Source organism: Mastigoproctus giganteus, chromosome 4, assembly GCF_048544385.1.
Source record: "Mastigoproctus giganteus isolate SK-2022 chromosome 4, ASM4854438v1, whole genome shotgun sequence".
In the NCBI taxonomy this organism is placed as follows: Eukaryota; Metazoa; Arthropoda; class Arachnida; order Uropygi; family Thelyphonidae; genus Mastigoproctus; species Mastigoproctus giganteus.
Window position 1 is genome coordinate 133,889,759 of NC_143578.1, and position 13,997 is coordinate 133,903,755.

At 39.8% G+C, this 13,997-nt stretch overlaps 1 protein-coding gene across 4 annotated transcripts in view; it reads right to left on the bottom strand.

The window, feature by feature from the left end:
• Positions 1–13,997, bottom strand: part of LOC150087077 (single-stranded DNA-binding protein 3-like) — a 538,273-nt gene that overhangs the window by 71,005 nt on the left and 453,271 nt on the right. The gene's annotated exons all lie outside the window — the stretch shown is intronic.

Sequence of the window (13,997 nt, forward strand, 5' to 3'; positions counted from 1 at the left end):
GAGAATTAACTCGGTACGCACTGTTCGCATTTCTCGCCTTCAGGCAATTTAGGCAGTTAGTGCTGCTGCACAAATTAAGAGAGCTGAAGGGATTACCATTCTACAACTTAGTGGTACCTGGTAAAAACTATTCGACCACCCGTCCCACATACAGAGAAGTCGCGCTAGTTTGCAGTGAGCAGATCAAGGTGTATTCCCAATGGACTCTGGTCCACCTTCTACTGCAGTGGTGTCCAAACATTTCCTGTACAGGGGACATATTGAAAAAATTTCAAAGTTAGATTTATTTATTTAGTGTGTTACATTTTGCCATATCTTGTTGCATGTAAAAGTAAAATTGAAAATATTCAAAAATTTTATTAAGTACAATACACAATTACATTTACTGAACAAAAACATTTAATGAGAATTTTTTGATAATTAACAAAATTTAAAATGCTGTTTTAGTTCACTTTCCTTGCAGGATGTAGGTTCGACACCACTGTGAATCAACTGTAAGCGCCCCGTTCGAGAATTAGGGGAGAGTGATTTTCTTTTACCCCGACAAATAATCATCTGTTGTTTTGCAGAAGTGCGTTATCCACATTTTTCCGTAAATTTTTCCTATCTCTGTTTACACGGTCACAGTACCCGCATATCCGAATGACAATGACATTTTGGACAGTTTCAAAAAAAAAAAAAAAAAAAAAATTCAAATTTAAGAACTAGTGACAATACCGATGACGAGAGAAGGAAAACGAGGACAACGAAGGCATTAGGCCTGACGTAGCCCAGTGGTCAGGAGCGAGAGTGCATCGCACGCGTTCCTTGAGTGGACCGGGGTTCAAGCCCGTGACTACTAAATACGATAAATATTTGTATTGACGATTTATTGTAAACTCTACTGACTTGGTTGTCGTGCCGGAGTATAAACAGAAAATTTATTTATTTTTTTATTTATTAAAACCTTCTAAGCATGAATTGTTGGCATTTGGTGAAAATAAAGTTAGAAAATTGTCAATTAGGTTACAGTTAAATGCAATTCGTGGATTTCGGGGGTACCTAATTGAAAAGATGGTTTCGGAAGAATTGAAGAATTTGATGGATGCTCTGAGTATGATACCAATTTCATCGAGTGAATGTGAACGAGAATTTTCACAAATGAATCTGATTGTCAGCCCAACCAGAGCTTCGTTGATGACAAAAACAGCTTCTTGACTACTGTTACTTAAAATTGTATGCCCACCGCTGACCCGCTTCGATCCAGCAAAATATGTCAATTCATGGTTGCTTCGGAAACGTCATTCAGCAACCGACACACACAAAGAGGAAGAAAAGAAGTTGGCATAGGGTGTCGGATGAAAACTTAATAAAAATTTGGAATATTCTACAAAAACTTTATTATAAAATTATTTTTACTTATGTTATTCATTTTTACTTATTATTTTTAGGGGCCATAGTCTAACAAAGAACCCTTAAAATGTCACTCAGATGTCTGCCTGTCCGTCCGTCTGTCACAGCATTGTATCTCTGTAACCACTCAACCTACTGACTAGAAATTTTGCATGGGTTTGCACATCAAGTGGGCCAACATAATGCCATATTGATTGTTGTTGAAAAAAATTTGTCTGAGAATTGGAGGAGGATTAAAATGTGGGGGGATAAAAATGTTGTCGACAGCCTATAGCTATACCGTTGGAAAGAGCTCAATGAGTATGTTTAAAATATAATTTTGGGGCACGAAAATTATATTTTAAACATACTCATTGAGCATACTCATATTTATATTTTAAACATACTAAAAAAATTTAAAAATCCCATTAGCTATGCGTTATTCGATGCTTATCAAAGGAAAACTATTCCGATTGAAATCTATCATTTACTTTTTGTGTTAAAATTAAAAAAACAAAATTTTATTGCACTTCGATAGTGCGCTTCTTTGTACTAAGTAACTCTCCTTTTGGTGACAAAAAAGTTATTATGGTAACCTTCATCAGTCAAACTGACAGTTTAGGAATGTAGAACATAAGGGCGTGTAGTGCCAATCATGCACAGTTCTACATTCCTAAACTCTGTCAGTTTGACAGATGAAGTTATCATAATAACTGAAGGCTTTTTGTACCGTATGTATTTAACATATTGTGTTTTACAACTTAACATTAAACTTGTCATTTATTTTGTCTTCCGTTTTGCTCTGTGCTACATAATAACTTACCATATAATTAAGTGTTTTCAGAGTGGGAAAAATGCTTTAGTGTTGGAATTTTGAGGAGATTAAAAGAATTAAAATAAATAGTAACAAGCACATGGTATAGGGGCTTAGAGGGGAACAGGTATCCTGTGTGTTATCAGACACTCAGCCTAAAACACTGATGGATCCAATATCTCTCTATTACAGAAGATTTAGGACAAGTCCGGTTGGCCTGCCTCCCTAAAATCCACTCATGCACACCTTCTCGATGGTAAGCCCTGTTACGTCACTTAGGTGGCAACGAACGTGTAGAGTGGTTCTCTTCAAGACGCCTGGTCAGCGTGAAGAGGAAAAGACCAAACCCTCCAGCAATGACAGCACAACAATACAAATGGCCCTCAGTCCCCAGCAGCTTTCACTCTCCCTCGTACGGCAGCGAGAGGATCAGAGTGGAAGCAGAGGGTGCTAAGAATCTCTGGGTACGACCAGTCTGCCATGCACGAAATTGAACCTGGCCTGTTATAACGTACGATCACTCATCGGTGAAGACAGGATATTAGAGCTGGAAAAGGAATTAGAAAATGTGAATTGGAATATCATCGGTTTGGCTGAAACAACAAGAAGAAATGAATCACTTATAAGTTTATCAAGTGGAAATCTGCTGTACACCAATGGAAACAGTGAAAGGAGTGAAGGTGGAGTTGGGTTTCTGGTCCATAAAGATTTTAAAAACAACATTTTGGAATTCAAAAGTACATCACCAAGGGTGTCAAGACTAATACTCAAGATTTCTAAGAGGTACAAGCTAAAGATTATAATGATTTATGCCCCAACATCGAGCCATGATAATGAAGAGGTTGAAGAAATGTACACTGAAATTGAGAGTCTTCTAGATGAGCAGAAAACCCACTACACTATTATTATGGGGGACTTCAATGCTAAGGTTGGAAAAAGGCAAAACAGCGCAGAAAGAGGAACTATAGGAAATTTTGGAATTGGTGAAAGAAATAAGAGGTGAAAGACTTGTGGAATTTGCAGAATCTCAAGGAATGTCAGTAATGAACACTTTTTTCAAGAAAAGGATGAACAGAAAGTAGACATGGAAGAGTCCAAATGGATTAACAACTAATGAAATCGACTTCATCCTCACTAACAGAAGATATATTGTGAATGATGTTACCGTCCTGAATAAGGTAAATGTTGGAAGTGATCACAGAATGGTAAGATGTACACTTGATATAGATGTAGGAAAGGAAAGGAAAAAACTGACTCGAGTAAATAATACAAAGGTCTTTGAAATAACAGAGGAGGAGAAAAGGCACTATGTACTGGAACTTAAGAACAAGTTTGAGCTTCTGCAGACTGCTCAGGACCAAGATATCGACGAGGAATATTACAACTTTCTGAAAGTGATAAAGCCCAAGAAACCTATAGGGAAACAGAAATCCAAAGAAGAAAAAATTAGTCAAGAAACACTTGTCATGATGAACCAAAGACGACAAATGAAGAGCAAGAAAAACACTGACAGGGAGAAAATTGAGTATACTGAGTTATGCAAAGCCATTAGAAAGAGACTCAGAGAGGACATAAGAAGATTTAACACAAGAAAAGTAGAACAAGCATTAAGGGAAAACAAAGGATTTAAATCAGCAGCCATGAGCAGTAATACAGAAAGACAAATGATACTGAAACTGAAGAATAGCGATGGTGTACTTATAAACAGCAGAGAAGGCATAATTCAAATAGCAGAAGACTACTATAGAGAATTATACGAGGAGCGAGGGAATGATACCAGCAGTGGGGAAGATGGATTGCAAAGTAGCAACACATACAACATACCCGATATTCTTCCTGATGAGGTAGAACATGCATTGAAGAAAATGAAGAATCAAAGCCCTGGGGGAAGATGAAGTTACTGTAGAGTTGTTAAAATTGGGAGGAAGAGACATAACACAAAAACTGGCAAGGCTCTTCACAAAGTGCATTAGAAAAGGTGTGATGCCTAAGCAGTGGAATAATGCAATCATAGTTTTGCTGCATAAGAAAGGAGATAAATCAGAAATTATAGACCAATTAGCTTGTTATCCCATATCTACAAGTTGTTCACAAGGGTCATTACTAACAGATTAGAAAGAATACTTGATGAGAATCAACCGAAAGAGCAAGCTGGCTTTAAGGACAGGATTCTCAACTATGGATCACCTTCATGTAATATCACAGTTAATGGAGAAAGCAAATGAATATAAAACACCATTATGCCTGGCATTTGTGGATTATGAAAAGGCATTTGACTCCATACAGCATAAGGCAATGTTTCGGGCAATGGAAAGACAAGGCATAGATACTCCATATATTATGATTTTGAAGAAAATATATTTTTTTTTTTTTTTTTTTTTTTTATGTGAACCCCAAACACGAGAGGTATTAGAACCTATAGTACTTAGTAACGTGCTTGGGTTGGAGGTTGAGAAGACGAAAGAAGATATTTGTTGACATTGGACTTGAACTTCTGTAGATTGTAATTTTCAGGAAATACGTATGAAGGAAGGTTGTTCCAGAAAACGGCAGTTGAATGAATAAATGAGGAAGATGAAAAGTTGGTTCTGTGGGTTTGAAGTTGGACAGTAAATGGATGTTGGCTGGTGGCGGCACGTGTTCGGACTGTTTTGAAAGAGAGAGTGGGAATTATAGAAGCCAATTCAGAAGAACAGTGCCCATGGAAATATCTGTAGAAGAGGCATGCAGCAGAAACAGTACGTCTGTGAGAAAGCGAGTGGAGAGACTCCGTTAGAGATGAATCATTAATTAACCTAACTGCCCTCTTCTGAATGGAATCAAGAAGCCTGAGAGAGGTTTTGGGGGCACCACCCCAAATGTGGGAACAATATTCCATGGCAGGGCGGATTTGCGATTTATACAGAGTGAGCAGCTGTTTGGAAGAAAAGTAACGCTGAGAGCGAAAGAGAAAACCAAGTTTTTTGGATGCAGAGGAAGCAATATTTGTAATGTGCTTGTGCCAAGAGAGATTAGAAGTCAGGGTAATCCCCAAAAGAGATATATCCTTTTGCCTAGAAATTGGAGTGTCACTAAAGATAAGCATAGGAGCAGAAGAATCCTTTTTGCGAGATATAAGACAAGACTGAGTTTTAGAAGGGTTGAAATCAACTAAGTTGTCTTTGCCCCACTGGAGAATTACCTGAAGATCGGCATTTAAGGAATTGGTAGCAGATTTTCGAGAAGTTGAAGCTGATTGAGCAGGGCAAGGTTTCTCAAAATGGAAAGTTGAATGCAATGTGCTATCATCGGCAAAACTATGGATAGGATTTCCAGTCAATGGAAGAAGGTCATTGATATACAAGAGGAAAAGAGTGGGGGAAAGAACTGAACCTTGGGGGACACCGGCATTAGTGGAGAAGTTAGAAGACAGAGAGCCATCTACCATCACCCTCAGTGAGCGATCAGAGAGAAAACTGGATAACCAATTACTAAAAACAGTTGGCAAACCATAAGATGGAAGCTTGTTTAGAAGACCTTTATGCCAAACACGATCGAAAGCCTTTGAGATGTCAAGAGCAACTGCTTGTGTTTCACCGAACCTTTCCATTGAAGTAGTCCATAAATGGGTAACATAAGCCAGAATATCACCAGTGGATCGACACCGACGGAATCCATACTGGCGATCGTTGATCAGACGGAAGGTTTCTAGGTAGTTTAAGAGTTGGCGGTTAATTGATTTCTCCATTACTTTAGAAAGAGTAGAAGTAATTGCAATGGGACGATAATTGGATGGGAGGGATTTGTCACCCTTTTTAGGAACTGGCTGGATATGAGCAAATTTCCAAGCAGAAGGAAAAACACCTTTGGAATAAGAAAGTGAAAAAAGGCGGCAAAGAATAGGAGTAGGTTCAGGAGCACAGATTTTGAGAACAAGTGGAGAAATACCATCAGGACCTGGAGCTTTCTTAGCATCAAGATTCATCAAAATCCTTCTGATATCCTTTTGACGGAAGACCACAGGAGGCATTGAATGGACCGTGTTGGGAATGGTGGGAGGTGTTTTACCAAGTTCATTAATACATGCGCTGGAAGAAAAATGGGATGCTAGCAGGTCATCTTTATCCTTGGCTGAAGTGACAACAGAACCATCTGGTTTGGACAGAGGTGGAAGCAGAGATGGGCAAAAGTTGCGGCCAATAGCTTTGGCAAGAGACCAGAATGCTCGGCTACCATTAGGGCAAGAAGCAAGTTTTCTACTCTTAGCCTGTTCAAACTCTAGTTTGGACTGATTAATAACTGCTTTACAATTGTTGCGAGCTTTGGTGTAGGCAGAAAATGAAACTGAAGAATTAGAAACAAGCCAATTACGATATGCAACATTCTTCTCTTGAACAGCCTTAGCACATTTATTGGAAAACCAAGGTTTAGATAAAGGACGAGATTTTAAAGTGGAGTGTGGGATAAAGGATTCCATTCCTGCAAGAATAATTTCACTGACACGATCTGAGCAAACGTTGACATCAGGAGTTTTCAAACAGTAATCTGACCAAGGAAAAGAAGAAAAGAAGTCTCGCAGGTCATCCCATTTTGCATTCTTGTAATGCCAAACAACACGAGGTTGGGAATAGCCATGAGATAAAGGTTCCATTGGAGAAGAGACAATCACCAAGTTGTGATCTGAAGTGCCTAAAGGACCTCTCACTTCGACCGTGTACTTAGAAGGGTTGTTTGTGAGAAAAAGATCAAGCGAATTGGCTGTATGATTCGGATTGTCCGGTATTCTTGTAGGTAAATGAACAATCTGTGCTAGGTCATTAGTAATTGCAAAAGCCTCAGCATCTCGACCTGCTGGGTCGGTGTGACTAGAAAACGGAAGCCAGCTGGAGTTGTGAACATTAAAATCACCAAGGAAAATTACCTCACTGTTAGGAAAGTTGGACTGGAGAAAGTCAAGTTGCAACGAGAGGAAGTCAAAGAGCTCCAAGTGATTAGTGGAGTTGGGAGAACGGTAGAGACAACAGATGAATTTGACACAATGAGGTAGAGAGATTTTAAGCCAGAGAAGATCAAAGAGAGGAGATTCCAAATTGCCAAGTCTCTGACAGGGAATATCAGAACGGACATATGCACAAGTACCACCTTTGAGGCGAAAGGAATCATACAGCGAATAATTTGGGCATCTGAGATGAACAGTAGTTGAATCAACCGATAACTGAGATTCTGTCAGAAAAAGTACATGGGGTTTGGCAGACTGCAAGTGGAAATGGACATCGTTGAGATTAGAATTGAGACCACGTATATTTGTGAAATGAATTAGGAAATCCTTGGGAGGTTTAGATCTTTTCGCAGATAAGCTTGTTCTATTAGTTTGACAATTCATGGTGTATTCAATAGTAAGAAAAAGTGGGTGGGACATGCTGTATGAAGTAATGAAATTTTTGGATATGGCGTACATGTGGGAAGAATATACCCAGATCCTTGACATAACGTGGCCTCGACAATGCTCCCCGCATACACACTACTCGGACTCCCTCCAGTCACTATCTGGCAGAGTAGAGGTAGCAAGATTATACACTAGCTGATCCGGAAGCCTCCTAGAGAGTTACCAATAGGTTCGGTCCGGTGTACTAACTAGCGGCCGGCCTGCGAAAACCGTTTTAGAGCTGTACCCTCGAAATGTAAGGAATATTGGATCTCGCCACAATGTTCATCATAACCTCAAGAGTCATCAATCATACTGCATGATGGAAGAGATAGGGAAGGGTTGACCGGAACTTAGCTCTAGAGACTAAACATGGGTTCCACCACTTCAAGCCTCCAATAAGCAAAGTGGTGGTATTTCACCGGTTGATGAGAGTCATCTACCACCTAGTACTGCCTGGTAACATAGAGGGGCGGCATTCCTCCATGTGGTGTGGGCGCCACACCTCGACCCCTGCTTACGTTGGTTCACACCTGGGTGGTCACCCACCATGTGCTTGTGCATGGAGGTTATACCCAGGATTACTAACAGTCCCACCATCGTGAAGGTGCAAGCAGAGGATTTGGTTGTCACAGACCGTCCGGACTTCGCCGAAATTGGGTCCACTTGACTTGAGTGTCACCCGAATATCAGTTCCATCAGCGTTTTAGACTCCCAGGTAGCAAGTACAGCTTGTCTGGCATATCTGAGAGAATGTCTGTGACAACCTCAAGGACCAAATATGAGAGTGCTACATCCTTTATTAGACTAAACAAAGACAGTAGCAAATTTAAAATTGAGAAAGGAGTTCGACAAGGAGACACAATATCTCCGAAGCTGTTTACTGCTGCCCTTGAGGAAGCCTTCAGAAGATTAGACCGGTCGCAGAAAGGAGTCAATGTGAACAGAGAGTACCTAAACCATTTACGATTTGCAGATGACATTGTGGTCATAAGCCACGATCCCAAAGAATTAGAAGAAAATCTTAATCAGTTATGCACAGTTAGTAAGGATTTTGGACTAAAGATGAATATGGCTAAAACAAAAGTAATGATGAACAAGTATGCCACGGAAAGGGAAATAATTATTGAAGGAGCAGTAATTGAAAAGGTGGAGGCATATACTTATCTGGGACAAGTTATTAGCTGTAATAATGATAAATGGCCAGCCATTTATCATTATTACAGCTATTTTACTGGAAGTCAAGAGAAGAATAAATTTTGGATGGATAGCATTCAGGAAATATAGTCACATACTGAAGAGCAATATCCCAGTTTATCCCAAGACAACCGTTTCAGAGAGAGGGTGTAAACGTACACCCTTATCTCTATTAATGGTATTACTGGCTGCTCCAATGCGTAAGCTCTTGAGCCATTTACGGTTCCAGAACCCCTGTGCATGATAGCCAGTAATACTATTAATAGAGATAAGGGTGTACATTTACACCCTCTCTTTGAAACAGTTGTCCTGGGACACGATGAACGGTTTCGGGGAGCGCGCTCCCAAGCCATTTCCGGTTCTGGTGTGCAAATGGGAAATACCAATCACATTCCTGGGGAACCACATGACGAATGCCTTGGACCTGCTATTTAAGGATGTGGCATACAGCGAAATGTACGCTGTTGAGAAAGGAGACTGCCGTCTCCGAAAGCTACAGTTGTTACAGTATATTTAAAATTTTTAACATTACTGCTTTCAGTCATATTTTTTAAATATTTTAAACTAGTTTTAATTATTTTATTGTAAATACAGTGTTTTTAGTTATAGTATTAAAACATTTTAAAGTACTGGTTGGTGTGAAGTTTAATTATTTAATATGAGTTTTCCCAGCCTCGTTACATTTAGAGACATTTTCATCTTCATTTCTAAATCAATTTTTTTTCGTTTCCTGGCACTATCAGCACTTGCACTTTCGGTTGATTGCTTTCCCTTCATTATTGTAATATGTAAATAGGAACGAATAGAAGTTTCTTGTTTTTTTTACGATTGAAGATTTCAGTGATGGGGAACACATTTCACTATAATACCGTAAAAACCCACACAATTGCAGTTATTGGTATTATCGCAAATGCAATAAGATCGAGTTTACTACCTGTTTCTAATTAGATGCAGTAACAGAAAAGTGCAAATTGTTTTTTGGTTGTAATCCCCAGAAACGTGCTTTAGAAAAAACGATTGATTCAAATTTCAAAATTGAAAAATTTTGAAATTTGAATCAATCGTGTTCAAAATTTATTCTTATAACGGGAACATATAATAACGATGAAAGTGTAGTGCAATTTCCGTTATAAATATAATCTTTTAGAGAGATAAATAGCTTAGTAATACAGCAAAATTTAACTTTTAAGGACTTGGAACGAATTACAGAAAAAAAAACAAAAACAAACAAAAAAAAAAAAAATGTGTTATTGGGTTCACATTATGATATTTTCATGATACCTCCATTTATTCATACGGGATGCAAAATACGTTTCCACAATGTTTTTAAGTTTGCATCGGCTGGCAAAAACTTATGTAAAGTGGAATTTTCATAAGTAGAGTATTACGTAAGTCAGAGAATTCCTGTACTTCCTCTTTTTTCCATTTTTCTACCTTCTTATTATTCTATTCAGTATATATATATATAAAAAACCTGGCTTCTTGAAAGGGTTCAAAGACAGGCAAAACACACCTGCTGGTGAAGCAGGCAAAAGGGCATGAACATGAAGAAAGACTGAATATATGGGTTAAAAATTTGGTAACCAGGCCTCTTGGTGGGGGGGGGAGATGGGACCTGATTAGGGTCTATGGGCTCTGAGAAGAGACAAATGAATGAAGGCGAAATTTTCACAGTTATAAATGTTCAGAACTTGTTATTTGGTTTTTAGGAGCATTGGCAACTACGGCCATATTGCTCCGGGATATGCGGTGGTCATTCCCTGACCTTTTCGCATCCTCCGTATTTGGTGAACTCCAGAACTAGGGGCTATAAATTCAATTTATTGGAAAGGAGATTTAGACTACAGATGGCCCTTGTTATAACACGGTTCGTTTTACGCCGATTCGGTATAATGCTGTTCTTATATTATTGGCATTAGCATTAGTAGAGGCATATGATGCAAGAAAGCAAGCTTACGCAGCATCAGCAAAAAAAAAATCCCCTTCCACTTCACCCCTCCGTTCATTCGAAATACCTGTCCAGCTGAGCCTTAAATTTATTTAGGCTATCAACTTCCACAACAAGGGATGTCTGTTCCACCAACCAACGACCCGCTGGCTAAAGGCAAATTTCCGCACATCTATCCTACATCTGTCTTTCCTCAATTTGAATTTATGCCCTCTCAGGTGATTATTCTGAGCAAGGAGCAGTATCCCACCAGCATTGAGCATGCTCAAACCATTCAAGGCTTTGTACACCTCTATCAGATCACCTCGCCGGTGCCTAGTCTCCAGACACTGTAATTTGCAAAACTTAACATTAGCATCAGTAGAGGCATTTGATGCAAGAAAGCAAGCTTATGCAGCATCAGCCAAAAAAAAAAAAAAAAACCCACTTCCACTTCACCCCTCTGTTCGTTCAAAATACCTGTCCAGCTGAGCCTTAAACTGATTTAGGCTATCAACCTCCACCACAAGGGATGGAAGTCTGTTCCACCAACCAACCACCCGCTGGCTAAAGGCAAATTTCCGCACGTCTATCCTACATCTGTCTTTCCTCAATTTGAATTTATGCCCTCTCAGGTGATTTTTCTGAGCTAGAGGAAGAATCCCATCAGCATTCAGAATGCTTAAACCATTCAAGGCTTTATACACCTCTATCAGATCACCTCGCTGGTGCCTAGTCTCCAGACACTGTAATTTGCAAAACTTAAGCCTTTCTTCGTAAGAGCGCCCCTTTGTTCCATTCACTAATCTTGTTGCCCTTCTCTGTACTCGTTCCAGCAGCTCTACATCCTTCTTGAAATGAGGCCTCCAGACCTGTATACAGTACTCTAGGTGTGGCCTGACCATTGCCTTATACAATGGAATAATTACCTCCTTATCCTCGCTGGAAAAATTCCTGTATATCATTGACAATACTCCATGAGCTACTCTTGCAGCCCGTCTGCACTGCTCAGAGAACTTCATATCTGCCTGCACAACCACCCCCAAGTCCCTTTCATTCTCTACCACTGTCAGTGTAGTACCACAGAGTTGATACGTTGCTCTGGGGTTGCTGTTTCCCATGTGTAGTACTTTACATTTGTCAACGTTAAACTTCATTTGCCACCTCTCAGCCCATCTGCTCAACCTTTCCAGATCCTGTTGCAGCAGCATAGTGTCAGTAGTGTCCTTGACAACCCTGCCAACCTTTGTATCATCTGCAAACTTGGACATTAAGCTTGATATACCATCATCAATATCATTTATAAATACAGAAAACAATAATGGACCCAACACTGAGCCCTGAGGGACTCCACTAATAACATTAGTCCACGATGAGCAGTGTACATTGATTACCACTCTCTGTCTTCTCCCCCTCAACCACCCCTTTATCCATAGCAGCAATTTGCCTCCAGTGTCACACTGCTCCAATTTGTGTAGCAGTCTTCCATGTGCAACAGTATCAAAAGCCTTTCTAAGATCCAAGTATATAATATCAAAGTTATTCCCTGCATCCAGTTCTTTTGTGACTGCATCATAGTGTCCAATCAAGTTGGTCAGGCAAGACTTCCCCTTAACAAAACCGTGCTGTGTCTGAGCTATAACTGAAGTCTTGTCTAAATGATCCTGCAGTGCTTCTTTAACCAGTGCCTCCATTAATTTTCCTGGAACAGAAGTTAAGCTCACAAATCTATAATTACTTGTGTCAGCCTTTGATCCTCCTTTGTGAATTGGGGTCACATTTGCACATTTCCAGTCTATGGGTACCTCCCCTGAGTCCAAGGAAGCTCTCATAATTATGGCTAAGGGTTTGCTTACTTCCTTTGCTGCCTCCTTTAATATAACTGGATAGATCCCATCCACCCCGGGTGCCTTTCTTGTGTTTATCTTCAACAGTTTCTCCTCCACTTTACTCCCAGTTATTTCAAGATTTTGTAGCTTACTGCTAGAGTTGAATACACCTCTGGCATTCCCCTTGCTGAATAACTCCTCATGTGTGAATGTCGATGCAAAATATTCATTTAGTTTGTTAGCTACCTGAGCAGGGTCATCAACAGTTGACCCATCAATATCAAGTGGACCAATCTGATTCATCCCCTTCCTTCTAGAGTTTACATAAGTAAAGAACTCTTGCTGTTTTTCTTTGCATCCCTTGCCAAGGATTTCTCGTAATCTGCCTTCGCCTGCCTAACCTCCTTTGTAACTTGGTGGCATATCAACTTGTATCTATCATAGGCTTCTGTGTCATGTGTTAATTTTTAAGTATCCCATGCATTTTTCTTCTCTGCCATATGCCTCATTAGTTCATCTGACATCCATTTTGGCCTAAACCTTGAACAATATTTCTTAGTTGGTATGTAAAGCCTAGTAGCTTCCAAGATAAGTTCTTTGAATGCTTCCCATTTTGAATTTGCTGTTGGTAACATCATCAGTTGGTCCCATGTATAGAATTTAAATACTGTCTCAGTCCATCGTAGTCGCCTTTACGGAAGCAATAACCCTTCCCTTTACCCCTAATGGTAGTTACCTCTTTGAGTAAATCCCACTTCAGCACACTGTGATCATTGCCACCTAGTGGTTCATTTATCTGCAGATTCTTAATGCATGAAGAATCACTGCTGATAATCAAATCAAGAGTATTACTCCCTCTAGTTGCCTCCCGAACATGCTGATGTAGAAAACAATCATCCAATAAATCCACAAAAGCCCTGCTAGTGTGTGAGTAACCAGCCCCCAAATTCCAGTCAATATCTGGGAAATTAAAATCTCCCATTATAAGACTCTCTGATTTACTGGCCCACTCTATTTCCCTGTACAGTTCCTTATTATACTCATCAGAGTCATTAGGCCTATAGCACACTCCTACTCTCAATTTTGATCTCCCAATGCTTATGTCACACCAAACTGACTCAACACTGCACTGTCCGGCGATGTCGACTGGCTTCACTTCCTTGGTTTCTATGTGTTTCTTAACTAATAGCATAACCCCCCCCTTCCTATCCTGTCTATCCTTTCTGTAGACGTTGTACTCCCCAAATTGCAGTTCTGCATCCCTTATATCTGTGTGACACCACGTCTCTGATATCCCAACAATATCTGCCTTTGATGTTTTGAGCAATACCTCAAATTCATCAAATTTATTTACTAAGCCTTTCTTCGTAAGAGTAACCCTTCGTTCCATTCACTAACCTTGTTGCCCTTCTCTGTACTCGTTCCAGCAGCTCTACATCCTTCTTGAAATGAGGC